This window comes from Canis lupus, chromosome 8 (genome assembly GCF_048164855.1).
Source record: "Canis lupus baileyi chromosome 8, mCanLup2.hap1, whole genome shotgun sequence".
NCBI classification, from domain to species: domain Eukaryota; kingdom Metazoa; phylum Chordata; class Mammalia; order Carnivora; family Canidae; genus Canis; species Canis lupus.
In genome coordinates, this window is record NC_132845.1 from 65,360,326 (window position 1) to 65,377,338 (window position 17,013).

At 45.2% G+C, this 17,013-nt stretch overlaps 1 protein-coding gene and 1 long non-coding RNA gene across 9 annotated transcripts in view; one reads left to right on the plus strand and one right to left on the minus strand.

Moving 5' to 3' along the window:
• Positions 1-17,013, minus strand: part of RNF216 (ring finger protein 216) — a 162,196-nt gene that overhangs the window by 65,098 nt on the left and 80,085 nt on the right. The window lies entirely within an intron of this gene.
• The window catches only part of LOC140638852 (uncharacterized), a 41,662-nt gene continuing 36,279 nt past the window's right edge, over positions 11,631-17,013 (plus strand). The window contains exons 1-2 of the long non-coding RNA XR_012035814.1: positions 11,631-12,967; positions 14,050-14,148. This is a non-coding gene — a long non-coding RNA (uncharacterized lncRNA). The remainder of the gene's footprint in view (positions 12,968-14,049; positions 14,149-17,013) is intronic.

Genomic DNA, 17,013 nt, shown 5'->3' on the forward strand with positions numbered 1-17,013 from the left:
CACCTGGTCTTACAGTAATAGCTACAGTAGTGCCTTTAGAACTGACCCAGGGGGGCCCCTGGGTGGCTCAGTCCATTTAGTGTCCGACTCTTGATCTCAGGGTCATAAGTTCAAGCCCTGCACTGGGCTTCATACTGGGCAGGGGAGCCTACTTAAAAAAAAAAAAAAAAAAAAAAAAAAAAAAAGGAACCTACCCAGGAACATCTAGAGCATCACACAGGATCCAGAGCCAGCCCCCATCACACTCTGATAAAGCCAGCAGCCGTTCCCCACCAGCTCCACAAGGCCAGCCTGCCCATGTCTGCCTTTCTGCTGGTGACAGATGGTCTCATGATGAGGGCGGCAGCGTGGCTGCATAAGGTGCACAGTCTGTCTTCAGGCTGTGAGCCGTCCTCAACTCCCTGCCTCCAACCTCTTCTCACCTCCAGTCCTTCCTTCAAACTGCTGCCAGAATATCCCTCTGAGACACTGAATGTGATCATGTCGCTCCTGTTTCCCACCCTGGATGGACTTCCCACAAGGAGTGTCCCCCTCCTAGCCACCACCTACCCTCGGAAACACTTTCAATATGTTGCATCCTTTCTGGGAGCCTCTCCTACTTCTCTGCCCTAGCCCTACAGCAGCCTTCCAGGTCTGGTCTTGGAGTCACTTTTCCATGATATCTAACTCTCCAAGGCAAAATCAGTCAGCCCCTCCCTGGCCCCAATGGGCCCAGGCCCTGAAGTCCCCTAAGCAGCGGGCTTGCATCTCCACCTGGCTACACATTTCTAAAACACGAATTAGGATCCCCTTGCCTCCCTCACAAAGCTGTTCTTAGTCTCCCTCTTACCACTAAAGAACATTACCACTCAATAGCTAGTCTTCCAGCTCCACCTTAGATCCCTCCACTCCTGTGTCCAGAAACCACCACTATTTCTGGCTGACCAGAGAAGGAGCTTAGATTTTGGTCCTTATTATTTCTCCAGGACCTGCTATTGTGTCTCCAATAGCCTCTAGGCTTCTGGGAGAAAAACCACTAGCTTTGTTCCAGTGCACATTCTAGTTTATTTCAAGGGTTTTTTCTCAAAGCCTCAAGGGTCAGGCAGGACCCTCAGCACCAAGGACAAGTGTCCTCCTCCTTCCTTAGTCTATCAACTGACCATATCATGAACCTTTCTCTGTCCATGTTACTTGGGAAACACTGACAATGAATCTTGTGACTCAACTTGGGACAGTTTTATCTGGTGAGCTGGCCACAACTTCCATGTGCCACAGACAGCACTGGCTGGCTTGAGTGCATTATTTACTGATCTCAGTGTCCAATCAAGGACCACAGTTCAGTCCTGATTCTACAAACGGGAAACTTCCAAAATGGGAACGGAGAAGACCAAACTCAAAAGGAAGTTCAGAGCCAACATGTGGCCTCAAGGGCGCATGCAGCATCTTCTCAAGAATGTTACAAAGATGACCGAAGGTGACAAACTCAGCCACCATGAACTTTGAGGGAACATGTTCACATATTCTCACAACACAGCTTCACAGGTATATGTGTTTTTGTTCTCTCACTGTTTCTTCACTCCAGCAACTGCTGTCCTCCTGGTAGGGCCAGTCAAGAGATGCCCTCACTTACCAGCAAGCACACCTGTCCACTCAGAGGACAATCATGGTAGATGCTATGCTGCCAGGACAAATGCGTGGGTGGTTTGCCTTTCTAAACTGCAAAGTTGGTGGATCTGGTACTTCAGTGCTGGCCCACACTTGCTTTTGCTCAAAGGTGGACTCTAACATTTTGTTTTGAAATCCTTTGGAAATACCTCAAAAGCTACTGCACAAAGTAGCCCTTCATAGATGTCAGTGTCCCTCTGGAAGGGCAGTCAGTCTCTGAGCTGAAGAACAGACTGTGACATTCTTCCTTTTAAAATAAGCAGGATATACTGGAGGGAAGGTAACTACATGCAACCCTTCTTTTTTTTTTTTTTTTTTAAAGATTTTATTTATTTATTCATGAGAAGACACACAGAGAGAGAGAGGCAGAGACACAGGCAGAGCGAGAAGCAGGCTCCATGCAAGGAACCCGATGAGAGACTCGATCCTGGGATTCCAGGATCATGCCCTGGGCCGAAGGCAGGAGCCAAACTGCTGAGCCACCCAGGGATCCCCATGCAACCCCTTTGAAAAGAATTTTGAAGTCTCGAGAAAATGGATTTCTCTTGGACCCAGGAGTCCTACTCTTGGGATCCATCCTAAGGAATAATTCTTAAAAAAAAAAAAAAAAAAAAAAAAAAAAAGGCTTTATGTACAAAGCCAAGCACTGATTTATTTGCAGCAGCAACAGTGGAAAACACTTTATACCTTAGACTCAGGGCACATGTAAGTAAACCAAAGCACATCTGACCGGTTTACAAACTGTTTAAGAACACAGGTATTGGGGATCCCCGGGTGGCTCAGTGGTTAAGCATCTGCCTTCGGCCCAGGGCGTGATCCTGGAGTCCCGGGATCGAGTCCCATGTCAGGCTCCCTGCGTGAAGCCTGCTTCTCCTTCTGCCTGTGTCTCTGCCTGCCTCTCTCTCCCCCCCCCACCCCGTGTCTCTCATTAATAAATAAATAAAATCTAAAAAATAAAATAAAATAAAAATAGAGAACACAGGTATTTGTCATGCTTAGTACCAAAAAAAAAAAAAAAAAAAAAAAGGTTGAGTACGACATGGTACTTACAAAATGATTACAATCAAATGGCAAATAGCAAATGCCAGACCACAAGCTAAAGCTACAGCACCTCACGTTAGGAAGACGGGGACAGGGACCAGAGGGTTATGCGCGAGGCTGAGCAAATCCTGCTCCCTCTGCTTCTTCATCAATAAAAACGAGGAAAGCAAGTACCTGGCAACATCCCCGTAAAGATAAATGAGAAACTGTGTGCGCCCAATAAAAGAGAGCTGCTGTTCTCACATAGTGACAAGAGGGACGGCTAGCACCTCCCACACTCCTTACCACGCCAAGGTAGGTGCAACATTATTTCCTTGTTCTCTGTAAAGTAACATGGGCATCATTATCTTTTTCCCCCCTTAAAGATTTACTTGAGAGAAAGAGAGAATGCTTGTATGTATGCACACAGGGAAGGGACAGAGGAAGAGAGATTGAGTTGTAAGCAGACTCCATGCTGAGTGGTTGTTTCAGTAACCCTGAAAGAAATGTCATTACCCCCATTTTACCAGATGGGGACACTCGGGCTTGTGGGGTGACCCAATCAAGTGGGGGCTGCTGGCATGTCCGGTGGGGCTGGATCTTATGGGACCTAAGAGCAGACCTGAGCTGAAATTAGGATTCAGCTGCTTAACTGACAGAGCCACCCAGGTGCCCCCCGCAGGCTTCATTATCTTAACTATGTCACTAGAACCTTCTGAAAAGATATGCTGGCTCTGCCCTCTATGGGTGTGACTTAACCTCTGAGCCAGGCAGAGGCCACTTCTGGGCAACAGGCTTGAGCAACGGGAACATGAGTAAGGCACAAGGACCCACAGTGACCAGCAGGCCAAGTACAAACAGACCCAATAGGCAACCCGCCTTGAAGTAGCCATAGGCCCTACCTAGCTGACCAATGCACTACTTGTAAACAGGCAGAGGTGCCAGAAAAGGGAAATTCCATATGTTCCCATACCTCCTTATTCCCCACTTAATTCTTAATGATAGCTCCTCTCTGCCACTGCCTCCTGGCAGATAGCTTCCCCTCTTCTCCCTTGCAGTGAGTTCAATGAACTTCTATCTCCTTTATTCTGCCTTAGGTGACTCCTTCCACCACACGTGCCAGCGGCCCCCACTTGATTGGGTCACCCCACAAGCCCGAGTGTCCCCATCTGGTAAAATGGGGGTAATGACATTTCTTTCAGGGTTACTCTGAAGCCCGGAAATAGTTTTTGTTTTTTTTTTTAAAGATTTTATTTATTTATTTGAGAAAGAGAGAGAGAGAGAGAGAGAGAAGCAGTCTCCCTGCTAAGCAAAGAGCCTGATGTGGGGCTTGATTTTAGGACCCTAAGATCATGATCTGAGCCAAAAGTAGATGCTTTCCGGACTGAGCCAGCCAGGTGCCCCCTGGGAATAGTTTTTAAAGAGCTTAGCACAGCAGCAGTTAATCAATGAATTGTACAATTGTTGGGGGATATGGGGTGCTGGCAGTTGCTCAAAGTTTTGGGACAAAGTCCACAAAAATCTCACAATGAGATGAGCAGATCTTATAGCCTAGTTACTCTGCCATGATCACACAGACAAGAGGATTCTCTAGCTTCATTCTGAAGGGATAGGGAAAGGGCACGGCAGCTTCTGTTTAAGGAAAAATAGTAACATTATGATATGACGAGTTATAATTGTTGAGGATGGCCGTGACTGGGTTAAGGACTAGACAAAAGCAGATGGTGACGTGTGAAGAACAAGAAGGCAGAAAAGCGGGATCCCTGGGTGGCGCAGCGGTTTGGCGCCTGCCTTTGGCCCAGGGCGCGATCCTGGAGACCCGGGATCGAATCCCACATCAGGCTCCCGGTGCATGGAGCCTGCTTCTCCCTCTGCCTGTGTCTCTCTGCCTCTCTCTATGTGACTATCATAAATAAATAAAAATTAAAAAAAAAAAAAAAAAAAAAAAAAAAGAAGGCAGAAAAGCATTCAACCTGGCCAGGATCTGGCACTGATTTGTGATGGCTGAACATGGGGTTCCACTAGCTGGGCTTTCTACACTGAGCCTATGCATTAAAAAACAAAAACAAAGGAAACCATCCTGATTTTCAAACTACTGCCAGTTTTTGTTATTCCAGACCTGCTCAAGGAAGCACCAGCCACCACTCCTGCAGTTTCTGGAAAGCAAGCCTGGCTTATGTTAGTGGCAATGAAGATCACCCCAAGGACTTGTGTAGTAGTGTTCACAGTTCTGCTCAAGGCCCGAGCACCCCTGCCCTGGTTGTTGAGCAGAGGTGAACAGGGCCACCTCTACTGATAATCTTAACAGCTATTCCAATGGGCTCCCAAAGGATATCTGCTCAAGGCACAGAAGCTTTGCTTTTATAGGGTCCTCTCCTATATCAATAAGGAAATGTGAATTCCTGCTGGGGTGGTCTGTAGTTGCTCCCCCACCCCAGGCTCAGGCTGTGCAGGGAAGGGACATCATTCAACACCTTGTCCGCCTGTCCAGGTACCCCTGGTGCTGTTGAGTGGCCAGCTTCTGCTGGCTAAACCTGCGTATCCCCCTCCTCAACCGTGCCACCTTTGTCACTGGTTGCTCATTCCACACTCTGCCTCTTATGGGGAGCCAGACCACAGCAGAAGGAGAGCAGCCTTCAGTCACTGGCCTTAAGAACCAGAGGAGCTCCCTGCAATTGTCATCTGCCACAGATGTAGACACAAGACACAAGGGTGGCTCTGCTGGCAGTGGCAGTCTGAGGTGGAAAGAACTCAATCACCTTGAACAAAGACACCTCCTTCTCTTTGCCTCACATGCTCTCGGACCTCCTCTGCCTTTACAACAAGATGGATAATCACGATCAATTTTAGACCCCTGTCTGGGGACTGAACTCTTTTGGGGCCTGTGCCTGGTCCTCCTCTTCACATAGGCCAGCAGGGTTGAAGGACCCAGGGTACAACAGAGGATTTTTAAATCTCTGGAAGAACAGGGCTGTAAAAATTATTCTGTTATTTTATTGTCTTGGATGCTAAGGGATGCATACTAAACACCGTTACTTTAAGAATACAGCAAGTTAGTTATATGATGAACTTATAGAGGTAACTTCTACTACCTTTCCCTTTCTTTTCCAAACCAAAAGGACAAAGTGATAAGCTGAAAATGAATAGGGTGGGGCTTGGCAGGCAGGGAAGCATGTCTGAGCCCCTCTCCTCTCACAGAGGCATCCAAACAGCAAGTCAAAAGGCTGCAAACGCTGAGCTCAGGGGTAATTAAATCAAATTAATCTTGGGAAAAGAACTTTAAATATTCAAAGCCCCATTAATCCTCATGCCTTGTAATTAAATATGTATGTTAAGAAGGCTTGAACAAAAGCAAAACACTTTCAAAATGTGAATTCTTTACATTCATAGCATTATAATGTGTTCTAAGTACTGATCTTGTAGAAAACTATGTAAAAAATTCAGTCAAGTGCATGTTGTAAAAACAGGGCAGAAAAAATGTAGCTACAATCTCTGGCCATCCTAAGCTTTAGAAAAACGAGCCTTGAGAAACATCTTCACTGTTCTCAAGCTCCACATCATTTGCTGACTGATAACCCTCACTTAGTTTTAACTCTCCCTGGTCCTCAACTCCTTCGGGTCTTGAGGTGGCAGCCCCCGCACAGGTCTTGGAAAACTTCTTTGCTTCTGTTATCCTGGGATCCTCTCTTCTATTTTATTTTCTTGTTAAAAACACATTGATTTGTGTCATCTTGCAGGGATAATCTTCTCTTCGATAACCCCTGAAGATACTGTGGTCACCCTAACCTATTGTGTATCTTGGAGGGAAGACATCCAATTTCTGAAGATTAAAGGTGCAGCCTAAGTCTTACAAACATCCCTTTCTTCAATCCTCAGACAACCCAGTGAGACAGGCAGGTATTATCATGCCCATCCTACAGATGAGGAAACCAAGTTACTAAGAGATTGAAGAACTTGCCTAGATTACATACGTTATGCCCAGAATTTTTTCTTTTTATTAAAGATTTTATTCACTCATGAAAGACAAAGAGAGAAAGAGAGGCAGAAACACAGGCAGAGGGAGCCTGACGTGGGACTCAATCCTGGGACTCCAGGATCAAACCCTGGGCTGAAGGCAGGAACCAAACCGCTGAGCCATCCAGGGATTCCCTATGCCCAGAATTCTTACTGTCATTCCATAATTAGCATCCTATCATCCTGTTGTTTCTTCTGTTTTCTTTTTCTCTTTTCTGTTTTCTAGCAGGAAAAAAGCAGCTGTTCTGATGAGTTTACTTATGTTTGATGGAAGGTAGTGGCTTTTGAAAATGAAACTAGAGAGGTGACTGGAAAGCAAATAAAGACCAGAAGAATCAGTATGTCCAATCAGCAAAGTCTCTGTTTTCTCTGTATTGATTCTGTTCCCTAATTGAGAAAACATACAACACAGATTTGGGCATCAAAAGTTTCTGCTCCATCAATCTCACTTCTGCACGAATACAGGTATGGCCCCTGACAAACGTCTAACATGTGGAAGGAACAGTGCAGTTCAAATGAGTAAGATGGAACTTTACCATCGAAATTGCACGAATCTTTGCAATTCGTGCAAACACGAAAGAACAGTCACTATTCTTCTTTTTTTAAAGATTTTATTTATTTATTCATGAGAGACACACAGAGAGAGGGGCAGAGATATAGGCAGAGAGAGAAGTCTCCATGCAAGGAGCCCAATATGGGACTCAATCTTGGATCCTGGGATCATGTCCTGAGCTGAAGCAGGTGCTCAACTGCTGAGCCACCCAGGCATCCCATGAGAGTATTCTTTTTTTTTATTTATTTATTTATTTATTTATTTATTTATTTATTTATTTATTTATTTATTTATTTTTTATAAAAGATTTTATTTATTAATGAGAGACAGAGAGAGAGAGAGAGAGAGTCAGAAACACAGGTAGAGGGAGAAACAGGCTCCATGCAGGGAGCCCGACGTGGGACTCGATCCTGGGTCTCCAGGATCAGGCCCTGGACGGAAGGCAGCGCTAAACCGCTGAGCCACCCGGGCTGCCCACCCCCACGAGAGTATTCTTAACAGAAGACATTCCTGCTTCAGGTCCTGGATTCCTACCTCTGGCCAGTGAGGACACCAGGCCTCATTCTGTCATAAGCACAGAACTGTGTAAAATTGAAAGGCCTTTCCAGCAATGGTTATTCTTTCAATTATTTTACACTGAGAGAAGAGAGTAAAAAACTATAAAAAGCAGACAGTAAATGAAATAGGGTGAGGACTGTATATAATACCAGACACTCACATATCCAAAAGCTACAAATGGAAGCAGGAGCTACTGACTGGTTCATTCCAGACGACTGAAGGTCAGGGGGAGGAAGGGTTCAGCTAAAACCCGTTATCTGTCTTAGTGTTGTTGGGTATTTTGTTTTAGTCTCTGTTGATACAGAGATTACTGGTGAGAGCAAGCACACCTAGGTACATGCTACTAAGAAACACAAAAAAGGCATAAATGAAGACAAAGTGCATTCCTCTTATTTCAAGCCTTCCTTCAGCAGTTTGTTTCATTCCAGAAAAAACAACAGATAAATCCTTTACATTTATACAAAAGAATTTAAACACTCACAATGCACACATTTTACCTTGTTTTCACTTAACAGTGAATTTCTTGGAGAGGTCTCCTGACCAGTACCTCCCAAGGTCAATCTTATTTTTTTGGAATGGGTTATGCAAGATTTTGTTGGTGACTCTAGCACTGGGTAATTTTCAATTTATCTATTTCGTATGGTTTTTATTTTTTATCTTTTAATTTTTTAAGATTTTATTTATTTATTCATGAGAGACACAGAGAGAAAGAGAGGCAGAGACACAGGCAGAGGGAGAAGCAGGCTCCATGCAGGGAGCTCAACATGGGACTGGATCCCAGGTCTCCAGGATCACACCTCAGGCTGCAGGCGGTGCTAACCTGCTGTGCCACCGGGGCTGCCCTTCATATGCTTTTTAAAAAAATTATTTATTTGTGTATGTGTGAGAAAGAGCACGCATGCACAAGCTGGGGGGAGAGGCAGAGGGAGAAGCAGACTCCTTGCTGAGCAGGGAGCCCCATGTGGGGCTCGATCCCAATTCCCCCAGAGATCATGACCTGAGCCGAAGGCAGACGTTTCATTGACTAAGCCACCCAGGTGCCCCTATTTCACATCCTTATCAAAAAAGTTGCTTTTGATGAAGTATGACACAGGTCCCTAAATGACAAGTTAACATTACTATGCAGATCACTATGCTTTTTAAAGTAAAATTTAATAGACTCTGACCTCAAATGTTGATTAAATGAGGAGAGAAAAAAAAGTTCAAAGAAACTAGAGAGCTCTTTTTCATCAAGTGGATCTGAAAAGCTCAGGGTATATGGAATTCTGCTGTGGCTCCATCCTTCCTGGAGGAACAGGAAAGCAAGGTGAAGAAACGAATTCCTGGTGCGAGACTTGGACATCAGTGTCCATGCTCACGCTCACCTGAGAGCACACTAGAGAGCCCTGCCACCTCGGGACTCCTGCCATTTCACACAGCCTGCTTCCAGCATCTGGTTGGTATAACACATGGGAAAAGCGACAGGATTTACTTTCAGTTCTGAGAACCATGACTCACCCCAATACTCTGTCAACTATGGCTACATTTGTAGTATTAAAAAAAAAAAAAAAAAAAAAAAGGAAGAACAGGAAGAAGAAAAAGGAAAGGCAAAACATCTCAAGACCAGGAGGCAGGGCACCTAGAAACCTACCACCTCTCAGTTCTGTCAAGTGATCAATAATTCCTCTTTCATAAAGCTGTTTTCAAGAAAAATCTAAGTTTTGTGTCCTCTCAAAATGGTCTTTCATGCTTTTAAATGAAATTAGAAGATATTATTACAAAGTAGTTTTCCTTTCTTCCTGGACTTTCTACAAGCAATGTTTCCATGGCATAAGAAATCTAGTTTCAGGACTGTAATTCCATGATAGTACGTGAGTAAACTAATTTAAATATGCACAGATCTAGAAAGTGGTATGTGAAGGGGCAGGTAACCTATGCCTGCAGAGTTTGATTATATTTTATTTTACTCACATCTATAAAATCCCTTTTTACTTCCTATTCCTCTAGAAGACACGGTCAGTGTTTCTCAGAAGCTGGGCAGGTTTTGGCCAAGTTTCTGAGGTGACATTAAAGGCCTGAGATTTATCAATGTCTGCGGCACAGTGAAATGTTCCCTGAAACATACACCACTCAGGCTGTAGGAGGAGGTGCTGCCCTCACCTCAAAGAAACTGCCACTGCAGTTCACATCGGGCATGTCAACCCACATGTCTTCCACATACATCTGCAACCAAACAACTCCTCCCAAATAAGTAGCTCTGGTGTTATCCTCATTCCACAGAGGAAAGGTGTTGGGAAGGGCCTTGGCTAGCTGAGTGCAGAGTTACATTCAGGACCCTTCTCCTCTGACGATGCTCTACCACCCGGTATTTTGTGAGTCAGGTAAGTGCATGTGCTTGGTCCACCAAGCTCACATCTTCTAACAGCACAGACGAATGCACCTAAGTGTGTAGACCTGCCAAGGAGTCAGGATGGAGGGGACTTAACAGATGGGTAGGCTCACACCTGGAGGTGAAGGGTGGATCCAGGCACAGGGCACAGAGCATGTGGCCCTGAGGGGACAAAGCCAGCCCTCTGCGCTCTCCCTGCCTCTCTGCTGTATTTCCTTCTGGCTCGTACCATCACAGCAAAGAGCCTGTTTTCAAAAGGCTGTTCGGCTAGAGTAAGAATTCCGGATGTTTTTTGTACTGATGGAAACAATACAAATCCCCTTCTCCAACCCTATGCACAGACAGCGAGAGCCTGGGGTGACCGATGTGAAGAGCATTTATTCCCCTCCCGCCAGCAGGGTCTTTACCAGGTCAGCCCGTGGTGAAAGCCCATCTCCACCCTGAACAACGGAGCACAGACGCTAAGCAATTTTGCCCGACAGCAGTGTTTTATTGTTATGACACTGTCTTGTGACCCACTTTACTCCCTGCTCCTTACTTCTTGGTTACAAGCAGTAATTAGTAATGTCAGCGTTCTGGCTGGATTGCTCCAGGCCCATTAATAATGCAAGAGTAGGAACAGGATGGATGCGTAAGTGTACAACAGAGGTTTCAAGGTTAAAAGCAGTAATGGAGAGAGCTATGGTGGGGGGCGGGGGTGTGGTGGTGGTGGTGTGCAGGTGGTGTTGTTAGGGGAGGAAGAGAGTATGTGTGTAAGATAGAGGGAGAAGGATGAGGGATAAAGAGAGATATGGAGAGAAAAAGAGATTTAAATCTATTTTTTGAAATGTGCAGCTTCCCTTTAGGGCAATATGTATGGCAAAGCACAACTTCCCAGTGTCCTCAATCAAGCTTGCACTCTCTTCTGGGTGGACACACATTTCTGGCCACCTGGCAGGGAGCATGTCCCTGCTAAGTCTCTGGGACTGGAGAGTTACTAGTGTATGAAATTGAGGTCAGAGGAAAGTATACTAGTATCTTTCAAACATATTTTCGATGTTTTAAATGACTTCTCTTATAAAAGGCAATGCCTAATGCCTGCTTGTTCAGCAGAACTGGTACCTTCCCACTTAATGCTTTTAAAGGAAAGTCAAGACAAGTGATGCAGAACAGGCCCTGGGTTTGGCAGCCAGGCCCTCCCTCATGGAAGACAAGATTGCGTTGTTACGACTGCTTCTGCATCTCTGCAAATCCCCCAAAGCACCACGGTTCCAAGGGGGATTTCAAAAGGTACAATATCCCGACATTCCTGCAAAGAGCTTCACAGAACTGAATGACCACACACAAGCCTGCAAATCATACATGGAAAAGGATTAGAACAGCTATTTGAGAAATAGTCGCTTGGTAGGTGGGGGAGGGGCCACACAGCAAGGCTGACCACCACCCGTGACTCCTGAGCTGCTCCTGTGACTCCTGAGCTGCTATCTTCACTGTCTTTTAAAGTAGAGAAGGATTTGCTACTAAACCTTTTATTTGTACCTCGCATACCAAAAGTGAGCTGTTTTACATACTAGGAAAATAACAACTGTATCTGTTAGTTTCACAACCAAGGGCAGACATTTTAAAAACTGGTCATCGTAATGCTTAGGTGAATCAGAACCCATTCTTACTTGTGAGTCAGAAATAGTCTCTGTGGGAAAAGGAAGCAGCTGGAAGCAGTCTTGAATGGTAACTAATGAAAGCTGTATTTATCCCCATGGGGCTCACTTTGGGGCCATGGTTTTCTCACTGGTTGCATATACTGTCCAGCAGCTCCTGAGCACGTGCTGTAGATGGGGCTCCTGCAGAAAGGCCACTGAGAAGAAAGGCAGAGCTGCCGAGTTCCAGCTTTTTTCACTTGCCCTGAAACCCCACCACCTCACATATAATCTGAGGCCATGCACTTTTTTTGAGGGAGGTGAAGTCGGCCCCCACGACGATCCAGGAAAAATGGCTATAGGCTTGAAAATACATAAGCACAGCTTAAAAATCACATTTCTACTTTTCAAGTTCCCTTAAAACCAATAAAACAAAATCCCTTTGCTTTAAAATTTCAGCGTTGACTGGGTTGATGAAAATGGGTGCATTATTTTTTGAAATGAAGGAGTAATGGATGCATGACCCCCTCCCACCCCCAGTGGGCCTCCACTAAGGCAACTCCTGGGGATCAGTGCAAGAAACTGCCTTTCCGCATGGATTTCCTGTACATGTCAGCACACCTCTCCTGTGCTCATCTGAGACCCACCCGCTGCTCTATATCTGGCTTTTTTCACCTAACAACATATTGGGTGCAGTTCCCTGTTGGCACTACTGGACCCATATCATCCTTTTAGATCTTATGGTACACCATGGGCTGGCTGACTGGAGTTCATGGGCCATATCTGACCGGCTGCCTGTTTTTATGAACATGATCTTCCTGGATCACAGTCATGTTCATTTGTTCTACATTGTCCAGGGTTAGTTGTGAGCTACAAAGGCAGGATGGAGTTGCTGTGACAGACTATATGGTTAGAAAAGCCTCAACTGCCTGCTATTGTGCCCTTCATAGCACAAGCCTGCCATCCCCTGGTGTGTGCCACTGTATGCCTGCACCAAAATATATTTAACTTGTTTCCTGTTGATGAACATTCAAGTGGAAAATTCCTTACTCCTTAAAATTCCTTGTATTCCTTAAGAATAAAATTAAACTCTGCAAATGCTGAGAGGCATTAAGATAGCTGAGGAAGAGACGAGCAGCAACGAGCTGGGAAGAGGTCAGCATGGAGGAGGCGGCTTAAAGAGGGAACTTCAGGGTGAGCTATAACCTCCCAAAGTGTCACTTCCTCTTTTCAGAGGAAGCAAGAGGCGAACTGTAGGTCTTCTGATAAGAGGAAATCCCCCTTTGCTATATCAAAGCTACTCCCTGTGTTTGTGTTTTTCTAAGTTTGGCAAGGCTGCCTGAAGCATACTGTGACCAAATTAGGAAGTGAGCAGGCTGCTGTCTCTAAGCTGGTCACCACATGGCCAGGACGCCCAGGCATGCGTAGACAGTGATGGATGGGAGGGAGAGGCTACATCCAAGAAGGAAATGCTATTTGCTTGAGAAATTAGCCTTATAAAAATTGCACTTAATAAGTGTTCTGTAAGATGAAATTCTCTTGCTGCTGCTGACAACAAAGGCTTCAAAGTTTCTACAAAGACTGAGTGTGACAGGCAGTGGAGACAAATTCTTTTGGGTGTTATTTTGTTTATTCCCACGGCAGTGAGGATATTGAGAAGTAACAGGGAAAAATACACCAATCAGTTCTTTAATAGATTAATAAGATATTTACTTATACATTGCTGACAAAAAAAAAGAATTTAGACAAGTCATGCTAAAAAAGAATTGTGTAAATACTCCATTTTACCACTGCCTACCTAATTGCTTTATTTGCTTAAACATTAAGGTTTAAACTAATCATATATATATATATGTATATATATATATATATAATTTTTAAAAAGATTTTATTTATTTATTCATGAGGGACACAAAGAGAGAGGCAGAGACACAAGTCGAGGGAGAAGCAGGCTCCCTGTGGGGAACCAGACATGGGACTCGATCCCAGGACCCTAGGATCACATCCTGAACCAAAGGCAGAAGCTCAACCAATGAACCATTCAGGCGTCCTTAAACTAATCCTATAGTTTCCAACAAGGTCTAGGAATGTGATACTGAATCATTATACTGAACTTCTTTCTGCCATCTCTGCTCAGTGATATTCTCTTCCAGGAATGACTTCTGAGTTAACTTTTGATTCTGAGCCAATGAGCTGAGAATCTATCCTGACCACCAGTTCTATTTGGGTAATAAAGTTTAAACTTGAAAATCCTTGCTTTCTTCCCAAATTTTCAGATCAGCAAGATTTTTGGACATGGTTTTTATTCCCTGAAGAATGTGCCTGGTTCAGTTCCAGCATCCACTATGAAATAAGATGTACAGTTAAGACTTAAGGTAAGTGTAGGGGCGCCTGGGGGGCTTAGTCAGTTAAGCATGTGGCTCAGGTCATGATCTCAGGGTCCTGGGATTGAGCCCTGAGTAGCGTTCTAATCTCAGCAGGGAATCTGCTTGTCCCTCTCCTTTTCTGTTCTTCCCCTGCTCATGCATGCTCCTCTCACTCCAATCAATGAAAATTAAAAAAAAAAAAAAAAAAAAAAAAAATAAAGGGTTAAGGTAAGTATAAATGACAAAACTTAGTCCTTAGTCCTTCTTTACAGGAAAACTTTTGCGGGAGCCAGGCAAAAAGATGTGGGCACAGTTCCTGGCTCAATCTGAGAACATGCTCTTTCTAGGGCAGTGGGCACTCTGAGAGAAGGCAGAGGCCCAGGGCAGAGGTCTGCGCAGGCGGCCATATTGTGGCATGGGGCTCCTGCTCAATGTATGCTGAGATGGTATTCTGGTTTCTTCACCAGGCTGTTACGGGGTGGGAATTTTGTAGCCACTCTAATGTTGTCAAAATAGCTAAAAGTTTGCTTTCTACCTACTCCTATGATTCTGAACATTTATTTACAATCACCTAGAGTCCATGAATCTTACAGCTAACAACATTACAAAGGATAGATACTTTTTGGAAGGCTCTGGCTGACTGACACATAAATCCACCAATTAAGAACTGTATTTCAGGATGCTCAGGGCATGATCCTGGGGTTTCAGGATCAAGTTCTGCATTGGGCTCCCCTGCTGGAAGCCTGCTTCTCCCTCGGCCTAGGTCTCTGCCTCTCTGTCTCTCTCATGAATAAATAAATAAATAAAATCTTAAAACAAAACAGAACAAAACTGTATTTCTATTAGTCTGGGTCTCTATGGCCCACCATTAGCAGAGGCAAACTGTATATGGATGGACAACTGAGGACATATACAGTTAGAGAGCTATCCCTGAATCCAGAGCCCATGTATAACTGAAAGACAGAAATTGGGTAATTTCCTCAAGCTATATTAACCTCTTCCTTTTATCTCCACAATGAAGGTGTCGGGGCTATACGGTCTCCCAGGTATCCTTTATAAATCTAGCACCTGAAATTACAAATTGAGAAAACCAGATGCCAGTATTACAGAACTACCTGTAGGCAGGCTCAGCGTAGCTTCTCCGAACAGGGTTTGAACTACGCATTCATATTCCCACCATATGAGCATAAGATGCCAAGGATACCCACGCCTGTTCTGACCTCACCCTGCCCAATCAGATGGCATGCCTCCCACTCTCAGCTCTGACTACTGCCACCACCCTGCAGCCTGGCCTAAGTAGGAGGTGTGCCCGGCAAAAGCACCACTGTGCTCTCTCCCTGGCTGTCTTCTGCTTTCTCACTGCAGTGCAGAAGAACCATGGCTCTACACAAGCTTCATTGCCCTTTTATGGTAGAAAAATGAATTGCTTGCCCAGCAGTGGAGCCGAGAGAGATGACAGAACGGAAAGTTGTCATTTGTTGTGGTTTTGGCAGCAACAGAATAGAGTGTTCTCCTCTCAGCCACCCTTGGATGGACAGTGCACGCCAGGCATTCAGCAGGGGAAAAGCAAACCCCAGCCAAACTGCTCCCAGATGCATTCCTTCCTTGCTCTGCCTGCAAAGGGATGTGTTTATTTATGAAGAGTGTCAAGTCTTATTTTGGTGGAGATGCACTTTTTACAAAACAAGGTTTAAAAAGGCCGTTTGTGTTCTGCTGGAAGATCTAAGCAGAGGTGCTCCAGAAAACATGTTTCCAATCAGACTGCATCCAAGGAACAGCTTCATTTCCTTGCACAATGAGGTTGTGGGACTGGAGCTGGGCAGGGAGGTGACCTTGCTTGAAGGAGGGGCTGCAGCTGTTGCTGAAGCCCAGCCCAGGCCATTCCCTGTCTCCTGCATGGCTCAGAGGGATGGAGGAGTAGCCACTGACTCCAGATAAATACATTCCTGGGAAAACACACCAATATCCAAGTCCCTGGGGTAACAAACAGCAGTTGGTACCAGAGGGCCTTAAATTGTTTGCATTTCTGTCAGGAGGCCCACAGGAAAAACAAAAAAAAAACAAAAAAAAAAACAGGCCTCACAGCAGCTGGGAAAACATGTTGCAAAAGGAGAATTAGGCAATTCTCTGTATGCACATCGGAGTTAGGGAAATTAAGCTTATCTGAGCGAGAGAAATTAAGCTTATCCAACATGCTTTCAGCTGGAAAACAAGCCTTTTTTAAATGGGTGGGGAAAAACTTGTGATGGTTACATGGTTTCTTCCATATTTAAAGCATCCAAGGACTAAAAAAACAGCTGGAAATGTAGCAAAGCAGCAGTCACTATAGGAGGAGCCATGTGTCTGGTTTTGCCGTAGCCAGCACTGTGGACCCCTCTACCACAGCACCCCCAATCCCACCTCCACTACCAAGAGGGGGGTGTACTCCAGGGACTGCTGGCCTCCTGCACATGTGTGCCTAGGATGTGTCCACTGCCAACCTTGGACTGTCTGCCTCTACCACCACTCTTAACTGCTGCTGTCTCTCCCTTCTGGCCTGGCACCCCAGTCAGCCACAGAAGACTGGTGTTTCCCTAGGCCAATTCACTCACACTAAGGCCTTCTGGAGAAGACTAAAAGAATGCTAGCACATGTCCACAGCACTGTACAAATGGGCTTTGGGACTGGAGGGTTTGTTAACCAAGGACCATGAGACCACTGTGCATTCCCAGGTCTCGGGTTGCTACGTCACCAGAAGTGACCAGATGTTCCAGCCTCTCCCCACCCCCCCCATGCCCTCTTTCATGGCTCTACAAGGCCCATCCATCCTCCCACCAGCACTTTGATCATACCATTCCTACATCATCCCTACATCAGGGTCACAAGAGCTGTGTG